The sequence below is a fragment of the Capra hircus genome, chromosome 13 (genome assembly GCF_001704415.2).
Source record: "Capra hircus breed San Clemente chromosome 13, ASM170441v1, whole genome shotgun sequence".
Lineage (NCBI taxonomy): Eukaryota > Metazoa > Chordata > Mammalia > Artiodactyla > Bovidae > Capra > Capra hircus.
Window position 1 is genome coordinate 33,255,962 of NC_030820.1, and position 14,569 is coordinate 33,270,530.

General features: G+C 36.3%; 1 protein-coding gene across 8 annotated transcripts in view; it reads right to left on the reverse strand.

Moving 5' to 3' along the window:
• ZEB1 (zinc finger E-box binding homeobox 1) overlaps window positions 1-14,569 on the reverse strand; it is a 200,180-nt gene that overhangs the window by 132,286 nt on the left and 53,325 nt on the right. For 3 of the 8 annotated variants that reach the window (XM_018057188.1, XM_018057184.1, XM_018057185.1), the window contains exon 3: window positions 2,555-2,695. The exons of 4 other annotated variants lie outside the window; for them this stretch is intronic. The gene's annotated coding sequence lies outside the window, so the exon portion shown is untranslated. Of the gene's footprint in view, window positions 1-2,554; window positions 2,696-11,630; window positions 11,764-14,569 lie in introns of all 8 variants that reach the window. One more of the 8 variants, XM_018057186.1, reaches the window with a different exon arrangement.

A 14,569-nucleotide genomic window follows, 5' to 3' on the forward strand; every position in this document is an offset into this window, starting at 1 on the left:
ACTATTAAGAATTATTGGGAAGACTGTACTTATGATGCTGTAGATACAGAAGGGCTAGACTCAAAGGTCCTCATTTTTTACATTCATGCTACATGACTTGACCTTATGCGGGTCAAGAAGCAACAGTTAGGACTGAACATGGAAAAACAGACGGGTTTAAAAATGGGAAAGGAGTATGATAGGCTGTATATTGTCATTTTACTTATTTAATAATATGCAGAGTCTATCATGCTAAATGCAGGGCTGGACGAACCACAGGCTGGAATCAAGATTGCTGGGAGAAATATCAACAACCTCAGATATGCAGATGATACCACACAAATGGCAGAAAGTGAAGAGGAACTAAAGACCCTCTTGATGAGGGTGAAAGAAGAGAATGAAAAAGCTGCCTTAAAACTCAACATTCAAGAAATTAAGATCATAGCATATGGTCCCATCACTTCATGGCAAATAGAATGGGAAAAAGTAGCAACAGTGACAGATTTTATTTTCTTGGGCTCCAAAATCACTGCAGACAGTGACTACAGCCATGAAATTAAAAGACGCTTGCTTCTTAGAAGGAAAGCTATGACAAACTTAGAGAGAGTATTAAAAAGCAGAGACATTACTTTGCCGACAAAGGTCAATATAGTCAAAGCTAGGGTTTTTCCAGTAGTCATGTACAGATGTGAGAGAGTTGGACCATAAGGAAGGCTGAGTGCCAAAGAATCGCTGCTTTTGAATTGTGGCCCTGGTGAAGACTTTTGAGAGTTCTTTGGACTGCAAGATCAAATCAGTCAATCCTAAAGGAAATCAACCCTGAATATTCATTAGAAGGACTGATGCTGAAGTTCCTATACTTTGGCCACCTGATGCAAAGAGCAGACTCATTGGAAAAGACTGACGCTGGGGAGAGTTGAAGGCAAAAGGAGAAGCAGGTGGCAGAGGATGAGATGGTTGAATGGCATCACCAACTCAATGGACATGAATTTGAGCAAACTCTGGGAGACAGTGAAGGAAAGTGGAGCCTGGCATGCTACAGTCCATGGGTCACAAAGAGTTGGACACAACTTAGCAACTGAAAAATAAACAATGGATGTGAAATCAGAGCACTGGTTCTAGAACTACAAAATAAATTTTTCTTTTTTAAAAGTATATTGTATTTAAAAAAGTATGTTGTCAATACTATAGTAAGATAAAGCTTGTTTCAAAAATGACAGGCGCTGGGGGAGGAGGCTTTTTTAGAATAAAAAAAATTCAGTTATATAAAAGCTAAAGCTTAAGTAAGAAGTAATACCTGTTTATTTTTATATACTCCACCTCACATTTTCACTTGGTTTGATTTTCAATTCGAATTTTTTTCTCAACTGGCCTAAAGAATTAATAAACCTGTCTATTCTGTTCCATTCTGTTATAAAAGTTAAAAATTATTTAACATGTTCTTCCAAATTAAAAGTCGAAAGAAAATTATAGAGAGATTATTTCCAAATTCTTAGTAACGTCTATTTTTCACTAATGTAACTTATATCATCTCCAAAGTAGATTTAAATCTTTTAAAGGTGCCTGCAGTTGTAATAAGCAAGACTGGTTCTAACCCAACTACAAACACACACGAAAGTTGATTCTCAAGGTTTTTTCATAAAAGGCCTCAGTCGAATTTTTACTCATTCTAACAGCAAACACAAAGTGTACTTTCCCTTCTTAATATCTTTTTATTACACAGATATAGGAAGAACAATTGCTTTGAAAAGACAATAGAATTATCATAAACCAAAGACAGGGCTAACCAGACAGAAATCAGCAGATTTCTCCTAAATTTGATAGTTCATAAAAAGTTCAAATCTTTTAGAACTAAACTTTCCAAGATCATTTTAAGAGCTTTAAAAAAGATGAACAAAATTAGACATAGATATTTAATTTCTTCATCAGCACTAAGTACTCACTGTCAATACCAATGTCCTGGTGATTACAATCTGAAATGTTCTGTAGACATTAAGTCTCCGATCGCCTGTTACCATCTGACATGAATTTTATGACCACATACCTATTAAAGAGTAAGAAGACATTTGCTTTCACACTTTTTGAAGCTTAGCAGAGATTTAAAAAAAAAATGGTTTGAGGGACTTTCTCTGAAGTAAAGGTAAGCTTCAAGAAGACCATGAAAAGCAAATCTTCAAAGCTGGTTCCATCAATTTAAGCAGACTGCTTAAATGCTGTCACTGTGTCAAAATTCTTGAATGCAAATCTTAATACATCCAAGAAGAGTTTTGGATGAAGGATCAACGACGGTAGTCATTAAGCTGATTTAAATGCAGACTGAAGTGGAAGACAAGCTTTACTGTTAAGTGGAATTTCTGGAAAACAAAACAAAAAGTGCCCTGCATCTCTAGGACGTGTGCACTTCAACAAGGAGAACCATCCCTGCTCGACAGCGTGTGTGGGGCCCTGCCCACACGTGCGGCCTCCGCCTCTCTTCTGTGAGAGAGGGAGGGGCGTCTCCAGGCCTCCACGGAGCAGTCCAAAGCCAGTCCTGCAGGAGCCTCGGCCCTGAGCGCACTCCCTGCTCGGTGCTTACCTTTAGAGAGCAAGGAGGATGACACAAAGTGACCAGGGCTCACAGCCCACACCTCCAAGAGCACGGAAAAGACCTGCAGAGCCTTCCCGGTGCAGGAGGGACCTCTTTTTAATCTTCTGCTGGTGGAAGTTTAAGATTTTCCTGAAGAGAAGAGAAGAGTCAAATATTACACTGAGATCTTGCCACATGATTCAAGTTTATCTAGAATACAAATGGTAGGTGCTAAAGAAATAAATTAGATAAAATCAGGGATTTCCAAGAGCCATATTCTCTTCTTTCACAAAAAGTATTTTCCCTAAAGAATATGACTTCTCTTTAAACCCTAAACCTTAAGTGACTAGTTCAACTTCTTCCTCTGCACTGAACTAACAGTTGGGAGATGAGAAACATATAGAAAAACTCTAGGTTGTCAAATGATCACAGTCGTAAATGCCATTAAAATACTTAGGAGAGCTAAACTCACGGAAAAGCAAGCAGTTAAAAAGATCAAATAGAAATTTTGTCCTGCCTCTGTCTCTCTTTGATGACATGCATTTCCTGACAATTAACAGAGAAGTGGCCTCTGAGTTAAATGCCACATAATCACACATGGAGCAATCCACTAAATGTGGGCTCCTGGAGGAAAAGGATCTGGGGTGCTTTTACTTCTTTATACTGATTACCTATACAGTCTAAAATAGCTCCAGGCACATAGTAAGTACTAAAAATAAAATTGGTAAGTAGAAAGAATATTAACCAATTAGCCAATATTCTCAAGGTCGAAAGTTACACAAATGAAACAATTAGAAGCCTACAAGTGTTCTAAGGAGCCTGAAACTGTATTATTCGAAAACAATATTAACACCACCAACATTCCTAAACACATATTAAATAACTTAAGAATATAATGTTTTAAAAATGTTGTATCTTAAAATATGAGGAAATGTTATAAATATATTATTTCAAGTCAAATTCCTGAAAAGGGGTGGAAATCACACACTGTACATTTACAGTACATTATGCAGGATCAATTGTAAGAATATTAATATAAGTGAAAGGAAACATGCCTTTTTAATATTTTATTATTATTTTTCATCTTTTGAAGAGGTCTACATAAACCAAGTGATAATACAGTTATCTATCAATATATGCATAACTATGCTTAAGTAAATCATTAGCATAATTTTAAAATGAAATCAGAAGATGCCATTCTATGATTTTCATAATTTCAAGTAAATGTTTATGTTTTATTTAATCTCAAAAAAACCCCACAAAATTTAAACAGGAAATGCTGAGTATTGTTCATTTATTTGCTTTCCTGTCACTTACAGACTATTACTAAGAACACAGATTGATTTCCTTCAAGTAGTTTTACAACTCTTCCCAAATTTGATAAATTAGGGAAAAAAAGAAAAAATGCTGAAATCAGTAACACACACAACAATCATACTGATAAAGAACTAAATGTGTTGTATATGTTTTTTAATTAAAATGCAAGGCTTGTATATCCATGGCTGATTCAGGTTGACGTATGACAGAAATCCACACCATATTGTAAAGCAACTACCCTCCACTCAAAAAAAAAAAAAAAAGAGAAAAGCAAGGCTACTAGAAGAACGAACTATTACAAAATATGTGATTTCATTTGACCCCAAATTCTACATCTGTAGAACTGGCCCTCCAAATACACTGGACGGTGCCCATAGGGCCTTTCACCTCAGGGCACAGGCAACTGTTAAACACACAGCCAAACCACAATAAGAAAACAGGCAGTAAATCCAGGACTGACGATTACCAGTAAAACAATGTTTTAGCTGACAGATCATGCTTTGATTATAGTAGTAAAGAGCTTTCCCTATTTCACAAAGAATTCAATTTAATATCTTTTATCAGGGCATCAGGATTAAACGTGAAAAAAGGAATAAATTTTAAAACAAAACTTTAGAAATCCACTGAATTCAGAACAATATTTCTTATCTGGACATGCTGTGAAACCTTTGAAACTCATTTTGGGGAGAGGAGTGAACACAGTTACAAAGAACTAATGAGCTTAAAGGGGGTAAAGGAAAACATAAAGTTGGAAATTCTGCTGAAAGAAAAAGATTCCACTACTTGGTTGAATCCCAGGCCCAGGAGGGTCAAGAGAGGACATAAGTTCCCCAGACAGAGGCCCTGACTGGGAGCTTCTTTAAAATCCTGGTTCCCATTAGAGGGTGATGGAGCCTTTGCCACATCTCCAAAGGCAGGAGGAATGAAGTTTAAGTTTACCACATTTGGAAATTAGTGTTCAGCACTTAATTTCACTTGCAAGTATAGATTATTAAGGTACAGTACAAGTGGCTTAGTTTCTTACACAACTGTCATAAGCAATCTGCTTTCTCTTTTTCATCCTGACTAATGTTTCCCATAGCTCATAGCTATTACTCAGCTCAGACCAAAGGGGGATTCTCCAGGCAGCTTCCTCAATGAGGTAAGACAGGTGATGTGCTCAGATGACACAGAAGTATCCCATGGCTATAAAAGGTTCTAGGCAAGCACTGAGGTTGAGAGGAAGCAGGCAGTCAGGGACAGCAGACCCATCTCTAGTCCACTGCCTGTACTCTATGGGATGCTGATCTGGGTTACAAAAGTAGTGTCTTCTGATACTATTCCTTATACTCTTTTACTGACTCGCATTTCCAGTTCTAAATTGTGCCCTTCAAAATTGGCTGATCAGTTAAGTTATTAAGGACTTGTTCCTGTATATTCCTCCCATCGGTTCTCTCCACAGCACTTAAAACAGAATGTTTTGCAATAGTTGATTTCTGTATCTGCTCTGTCCAAATGTAAGCATTAGCCACACAGAGCTACTGAGTACCCAAAATGTACTAGTGTGACTGAGGTACTGAAGATTTAATTTTTACTTAATGTAAAAATTTGTATTTAAACTGCCACGTAGGGCTGGTAGCTACCATACTGAACAGCACAAGTGTGGAGTGCTGCCATTATTTTCACTTGACTTTCTAATTAGCATTTAAAAAATCACCCATTTCCTTCAAATCTAACATAGATATTTTAACTGCAGATACCTCTTTACATAGGTACATACAAGTACATACACACTTGTAACCATAACTTACACCTAACATTTCTCTACATTTCTAGAACTGCAATGCCCAATACTGTGGCCACATGAGTATTTAAATTTAAATGCTGTTAAATAAAATTAAAAATTCAGTTCCTAAGGTCCATCAGCCACATTTCACATGCTCAGTAGCCATGTGTGGCTAGTGGCTATGATATTAGTGTAAATCATAGGATATTTTCATCAAAGCAAAAAGTTCTCTTGGACAGCTGTTCTAGAGTCTTCAAAACTTATTAAAGACAATATTTTACAGTGATGTTCTATAATTAGTCTCTACATATATGATTTATAATTAGCACAATATTTATTTCCTAAATCCAAAGTGAAATATTTAAACATTACTGTGATTCTAAGTATACATGCCTAAATCACTCCCCAAGAGTTTGGCGCTACTGCTTATCTTGCAAGATTAGATTTAAGAAAATTTAGTCCTTTTAATACAAAGAAAAATCTATATTTCCAAGTCATAATTTGTAGTTTTTTGGTAAGTAAACAGGTAAATACTCCCCCTCATACTACTCTTATTTCTTTATTCTCACAATCTGTCATACTTTTTCTCATTTATATGTTAGGATTAGGATCTTGAAGTCTAAATTCGCATATTCTGCAATAATATGAGACTGTCATATCTGTTACCACTTCCTCTGTAACTTGTTTTAGATATTCTCCACAATTTTCAGTGACCCTTTTAATTATAATATTTTGATCTGCCAAACATTTTTAATATTCAGGGGTATACTTTACCTTGGTGAGTCCTACCAATGCTTCATATATGAGATGTAAAAGCATTTCCCATGCTACTTAAAAAAAAAAAATCTCTCTGGTTGTATAAAGTATGGATGAATGCCTTTTCTTGTCTTATCCCTTTTGCAGTTATAACACTACCTAATACTACTGAATGAATATCCTTTAAGTGGCCTCTTCTATAATGAAAAATAGTTAAGTTTTTGTAAGTACATGGGACCAAATTTGGATTCCTTATAACATTCCTAAAATCCATGTTTTACAGGACAGAAAAAATACTTTTCAGACTCCCTCTAACAAAGGCAATTGGATTAGTTTAGTAAAGAGTAAAAGCGGGGCAAGGATGTGGGTAGTGATGTTTTGCCGAAAGATTAAGATAAAACTTGCCGAGTCTCTAAACTCACTGAATGCTACATTTTAAAAAAACTAGTAGAAGGGGGTGATTTTCCATCTGTATTGACACTGGCAAAGAAATCACAGTGGCCACCGAGGCAAGAAAGCTGAGATCGTGAGGGACAGGGATTTGCAGAGGTCACAGGATGAAGGGCATTTCTCTCAACTCTCACTGACCAAGAAGTCAGGGGCTCAAGGAAAACTTCTGTCCAAATCTGCAAGCGGAAGAGAATTCTCTTCTACTATCTGAGTTACACGTCTGTTCCGGCATCATTACCACTGACGTTTTAAACGTTTCCCAGTATGTAGTAGAATGAGACTTACCCTCTCTGTTGAATCACTATCAAATAAAGTGAGTCACTAGAAAATCTGAAAGTCAGAAGTAAGCTGAGAAATCTATTAATTGCTTATAGTGAAATAATTTGCCAACAATTCTCAAGATTAATGAATAGTTTCTCTTCATTTATTTAACTGTTAAGATGCTTTCAAATGTTTTCTTTCAAAAGGTCTAACATCTTTCTCAAATTTATTGGTAAGTATTATGCTTTGTTACAGTTCTGAGTAGGGTCTTTTTCCAGTGTTTTTTCAGTTGGTATAAAGATACAGTATATCCAGAACTTTATTTTTTCTATTTATAAAAATGGCTTTAAAGCTGATTGCCATAGGTTTTCTTAATCAGTCATGTCATCTAACTGTGAAATATTTTCCTTATTTTGTTAACAGTATTAAATGGAGTTACTGGTGGTTGTTAAATAAACTAATAATAAAAATAACAGTTTTGCTCCTGAATTTAAGTTTACAAATCTGGCAATATTAGATCATCCCTTATATGCTACCCACCTATACAGTACTACTCTGCCCTGTGATACTGTTTGGCTTGCTGAAGTTCAACTAATCACTCATGACTCAGCAGAGAGAAACATATTTGACCAAGTGGAACTTGGAAGAAAAGGGTCCCAGTTCCTAAATGATCAATACTGTATATGCTAACTATATAAAGTTGTCCTAATACTGACACTGTTCATAAAAATCAAGTAAGAAGTATCTTTACTCTATAAAAATCCTGTAATTACATGGTCACTTCAGTGCTATGTGATCTTCATACCTAAAGTTACTCTTGGATAGTAAACTAGATATTTAAGATTGGGAACTCATGTACACCCATGGTGGATTCATGTCAATGTGTGGCAAAACCAATACAGTATTGTAAAGTAAAAAAAATAAATAAATAAATAAATAAAAAGAGATGATATTAAGAGCACTGGGTTTATTTCTAGGAAGAACTATTTCAGAGAAATCAAAAGTCACAGTTTACAAAGGAAAATTCTTCTTAGAAGAATTTCTAGTAATAAATGTGGATGGTGTAACAGATTAAAATATTTGTTATCCTGCAAACCCTGATGATAGAATTGATTCAGAAACAATTGGCAACGGATTAAACCACAAAAGGAAAGGGGGAAAGGCTCCATGGAGAGACTGGGCTGTTGGCACTGACCAATTCTAGCACTGCGAAGAGTATGCCAAGCAGACACCACATGCTCTGTGACGTGGTTCAGCATAAACGCGCAGCTTCACGTACGAGGTATTCCTGTCCACCCCACCTAAACCCGAAAATCAAAGCTCGACCTGGATCTAACCAGGTCTTTTGAGCTAACTTCTAATTTGCAGGAAATGTAGATGTCAATGGAATATATTAACTGGGAAGCCACCAGAAATATCCAGAATAGGGGCTATTCTATGGGACAACTTCCCCAGCTCCTTTAATGAGTCAAGAACAGGAAGGAAAGAGAGATGAAGAGAGGAAGGGAAGGAGGAAGGGAGAGGCAAGGGGGAAGGGAAGTAGGCAGTGAGGAAGAAAAGACGTCAACTATGCAGCCATCCTAACAACCTAACATGACAAGGATTTCGTGTGGCTTCTGAACAAGCAGCCCAAATATCATGTGACAATTTTGAATCAAAAGCATAGGGGACTGAATAGGGAGATAGCATCAGCTGATACAAGTTAAGTTTTGTTAATTTCGTTTGATGTGTTAGAGGTATTGTAGTTATATTAAAAAGTCTCTCTTTCCCTCCTGTATAGCACAGGAACTATATTCAGTATCTGTTGGAAGAGAATATGAAAAAGACTGTGTGTGTGTGTGTGTGTGTGTGTGTGTGTATTTATAGGGGTAACTGAATCACCCTGCTATATGACAGAAAGAGAATATGAAAAAGACTGTGTGTGTCTGTGTGTATTTATAGGGGTAACTGAATCACCCTGCTATATGACAGAAACTACCACAACATTGTAAGTCAACTATACTCCAATAAAATAAACTTTTAAAAAGTCCTTTTTTTAAATAAAAGAGTTGACTATTGTAGAAGGTAGGAGTGAAAAAGACTTGACGTCTGGGATCTTCTTCAAAATAGTTGAGAAAACAGGAGGAGGTAGATGAAGCAACTGTGGCAAAATTTTCTAATTGTTAAATCTGGACCATAGATATAGAGAGTTTATTACACTTGTCTCTTTTCCTTTACATGTCTGAAATTTTTCATAATTATAAAAACCCAGGCCCCCAGAATATCACCTAATACAGTCTAAGTAAAAATAGAACTATTATCTGCTGCCTTGCCACACACTGAACATGCTCACCCTGTACAAAGCAACGGCGCAAAAGATAGTACAGACTGCCCTGTGGTTGGCACGGATGCACCCACATTGTAGGACAGGCATTTAAAAATTAAATTTGACTTGCATATATTGTTACTGCGTATATGTGTATTTGCAAGGAAAAATTGTAAATTTTAGTCCAATGATACTTTAGGAAACAAAATGTCAGAGAAACAGAAAAATCTGTACCCCTAACAAACAAATATGAGATATTATGGTTTGTCAGGTATACTGAACCAATGCAAAGGAAAGTACTTTGATATTATACCTCTTTCATATCTCAATAAACTCACGCTGCCTTCTGATTTTAATGGTATGTATTACACTTGGGTTTGCATTTTCAAAACTATTCCCGATTCAAATGACCTCTCCTTTAACCAACCGATATTCTTTTCTCTGAATGAGGTTGACTGGTCTCAGCTAAGTGACAGGAGGTTGTGGGTTACAGCCTCACTGCGCAAAATATAAAACAGCATAATATTTTATTCACAGCAGGTACTCAAGTATTCAAGTGACAGATTTTAACACCCACACAGGTATTTGGATTTATATGTTCCTCAAACATTTAAATGAATCTCTAAGGGTAAAGTATGTGGCAGAGATACCCTGAAATGTGCCCCTCATATGCTCCACCACATCACAACCACCATGGAACCATAGTCATCATTTATCTGTCCCCACATAAAATGTCCCTACAGCATAAGAGAGAACTGTTTACTTGTCTTATTTTCACAGTAATTAGAAATGTTATCTTTTTTAAATTCTTGGTTTCGCTTTTTCTGTATTAATGATCGCTTAGTGATGGATAGGACTTTTTCCAACATGGTAACACTGTAAGCAAATCCTCCACGAATTTTGTTAGTTTTATATTCTTATAAACTTTAGACTTCTTTCATATGACAGCATGTTAGTATTTCCTCCAAATAACTTGTAAATTTAAATGCTATCCTTGTCCAAAAAGCTTTGCTTTTAATGCCTTGTTATATTTTAACATTTAAAATGCAGCAGGCGTTCTTAATGTGTGTGCAGTCACTTCAGTCGTGTCTGACTGTGCGATGCTACGGACTGTAGCTGGCCAGGCTCCTCTCTCCGTGGGATTCTCCAGGCAAGAATACTGGAGTGGGTTGCCATGCCCTCCTCCAAGGGACCTTCCTGACCCAGGGTTCGAACCTGAGTCTCTTTTGTCTCCTGCATTGGTAGGCAGGTTCTTTACCACTAGCACCACCTGCGAAGCCTATTTAATTATGACTACAATCTCATCTGTAGGTCAACAGACACACAAACCAACTTCCTACATTCACTTGGCTGGGAACACATTGGGGCCCAGATGCCTGCCACACACTGAGGCAGAGCTGGGCAGTACAGGGGACCTTTAACTAGCAGCTTCTGGCCACTCTGCTCCCCTTTAGCAGGAGTAGGTGGTATTTACAGGATTCAGTGAGATCATATGGTAAAGTGTATACATACAAGCACAAACCATGCTTGCTTATGTCTTCTCCCTTCAAAGGCTATATACTCTACTTGAATCAGTAAAGTACTCTGGAAACTCATGATACCGTTTACATAACTAGAAAACCATACACTGTTGTAAAGGGCAGAGTTGCTATGAACTACTACAATTATTTAAGACTGGTTTATAAAAAACTAGTTTAAAGATGTAAACAAATAACTTGGTACCTGCTAGAAATGTTTACTGGAAAAAAAGTTTAATCATATGGCAAGGAAATCAGTTTGAAATTGGGTAGACTAAAGCAATCCACTCCTTGACTATTGCCTGGAAAATCCCATGGACAGAGGAGCCTGGTAGGCTATAGCCCATGGGGTCGCAAAGAGTCAGACATGACTGAGCGACTTCACTTTCACAGCAATTTTACATTTCCCTTGTGAAGTTACAGAATAGTACATAATTTATATGGGAATATTTGAAAAGCCCTGAAACAGTATATGTAAAAATCAATAATGTATTTTTACTTGATGGTATCAAGTAAAACACCATGTACAACAGAAATCTTTACTCAGCATATAAAATAAAAAGCTTAAATGAATTCTTAGCTTTTCATTTCAATTTAGGGCAATAATATGGAATGGATATAAACATACTGCATGTACATATGCACACACACACACACATATGCACACACACATATATATATAACATACACACATAAAGTGAGGAGACTTGAGACCTGAGACAGCCTCAGTTAGAGCAGTTCATATATCTGCGATCCCTCCACGTATCAGTTGCAGAGCAGGAACTAGGTCTCAGATCTTCGGCTTGACGTCTAAGTGTTCTTTCCATGGTTTTAGTCTTCCTAAGGCCTAAGCACAGTGACAGCATAATTCTTCTGGCTATCATGACACTACCATCAGCAAGTGCTAGACAGCTTAGTAAGTGCTCAGTGACTTACCAAGCTGATTAATTCTATCCAACTGATTAGGGTCATGGGAAATGATACTTCCAGTGTTGAAATGATTCTCTCTTACTGAGACCTTACAATGGAAGAAGTAATTCTATATTGCAAGCAAAAATAAGGACACTAGAGTATGAAACACCTATCTTAAATTTAATTCAAATATGTCATCTGAAAATCATTGAAGTACTTGCACTTATTGTGAATTGAATTGAATTAATCTACAAATACAAAAATTTTCTTTGTACACAGAGGGGTTTAAGGCTGCAAGCTTATAAGTCTCAGTTAATAGTCAAATCCAACCGATTTGATTCTAGAGCCCAACCTCTTAATCATGACAACTCAGAAATGTAAAACTGCTTCGTATTGTTTTATTAAGTGATCATACAGGATAGGCTTTATGAGCTCTGCCGATATTCACATTTCTTGGTACCTTAGAAACTTCAAGTTTCCTTATTTTAAGTAAGCTATTCAAAAGCCAAGAATGTATAAGTCCCTACTAATTTCTAAGATCCATTCTCAAAGAGTTTCTGTTCAATTTTTATGTGAAAATGATTAACCTCATTCAAGAGGAAAATAAACTGAATAATGAACACACTATAGATCAATTCTCAAGGTATCCTTAAGAAAGGATGTTTTTAAAAAAAGTCACAACTTTACTGTAATAATTACTAGGTTAATGTCTACCCTCCTTGACAGACCCTAACCTGAAGGTGACATCAGTCATATTTATGACTACAACCCCCTGTGCCTAGTGTAGTGCCTGACACATACAGCAGCCTGTCAATAAGAATTTACAGAATGAATGAACGGGATATACTCTTTTATCTGTTATATTTATTTAGTAAAGATCCCTAGCATGTGTGTGCTAAGTTGCTTCAGTTGTGTCCAACTTTTTGTGTCCTTACTGACTGTAGCCTGCCTAGTTTCTCCTCTGTCCATGGGATTCTCTAGGTAAGAATATTGGAGAGAGTTGCCATGCCCTCCTCCAGGCAACTGCCTGACCCAAGGATCCAACCTGTGTCTCCTCCACTGGCAGGGGGGTTCTTTATCACTAGCACCACCTGAGGAGCCCAAAGATCCCTAGTAGTAGCAACTAAATATTGCTTATAACATTTTACATAAGATAATACATTTTTATCATCATTTAATATATTAATTTTTAAGATGTCACAATTTTTCTTCAAATGATCCTTGTGATTTTTATCAGCAAGAATTCCTTCTTTATAAACTTCTGTCTTAGGTTCTTAAAAGAATGGATCTTGAAAGGTACTCATTTTTCACATTTAAAAGCTCTTCCGTCTAGGAACTGAAAATGATTTTTTCCTTCCCACTATTATAAACAGTAACTTTTTATTAAAATTTATCTTTCTGAAACTTCAAATTCCACACCATTGCTAATCATCATTTATTCTGATAGTGGTAGCCCCCGAACTTCTTTTAGAAGCCACTGTATCACAACATACCAAGCAGATACCGATTCGCTAAACTGAAGTTACAGTTATGTCCATCATAAAAATGATGACTATTTTTGTTTGCTTTTGTTTGCTTAGAAACAAGAGTCATTTTTCATTCATTTTAGTAAAAGAAAGGCTATGTATCCCCTTCCATCTGTGATGTTTACATAAGTATGTGGTTAAACATCTTTATGTGGCTAAATACCCAATTCTCCACCTGGCCATGGACCAGTTGAAGCTAAATGCATAGAACCTAAAAGAGCCATCATAGAAACGTGATGTCATAAAAACTGCCAGGCCCGCGGCCCAGCCAGGATCATTTTCCTCTAGACACTCCTCCTGGGAGGATGGGAAAGACATCTTTCTCCCAGCAGTGACAAACAAACTGCCTTATCAGCTGAGCTAAGATCTTCAAATCAGAATACTTGAAAGGGAGGCTGGAGTCCTTCTTCTGAGTGTACACGGGAAAAAATTATAACAGAAGTCACTGCAGAGACTGAAGTCAATATCACAATCTTGAGGAGGAAATTAACAACAGACTTACCCTGGATTTTTGCCACTTGAAAAATAGTTGTAGTTATTTAATTTTTAAAATAGCTTATATATTTTAGTAGTAAATTAGGGGAAAGAACATGTCTAATCTAAAAGTAAACCTTTCTGATTTTAGGTTCTTACTAGATTGCATCCTCTGATTCAATCTGCTTTCATATTATCAGCTGAATAAAGAAAAGTGAGTCTTCAATGAGTTGTTTTTTAATGTTGACAGATCTAACTTAGAAGCAAACTAACTTTATCATTTTTCAAACATCACTTCCCTTAGACAAGATTCACTGTGTCCTACAGAAGTGTAAATATTTAGTCATCAAATGGTCTATCATATATATTTTCAAAAATTTAATAAAATATGCATATTTCAGAATAAGCTATAAAAGAAACAAATTTTACAGTTATTTCTTTCAAAAAGGGATAAAAGTTGATTAAGGAAATCATACTATCATTAAAAAATGTCTTTACATAACAACTCAATGATATAAAGCGAGTGATAAATCCCTGTGCTGGCCTGACACTAGAATGGAGAGGACAGTGCTAAGGACAGGACAGTGGTTAGTTCATGGATGACATCTATTTTAATAATCTTAAATTCAGCTGAAGAAATCAGGGCCATCATTCACTGCATTCAGTCTTAAAATGTAAGAATTCTCTGCAGAAAATGAAATTCTTATAAGAACATGACTTTAACAAGGCTTTGCTGCAAAT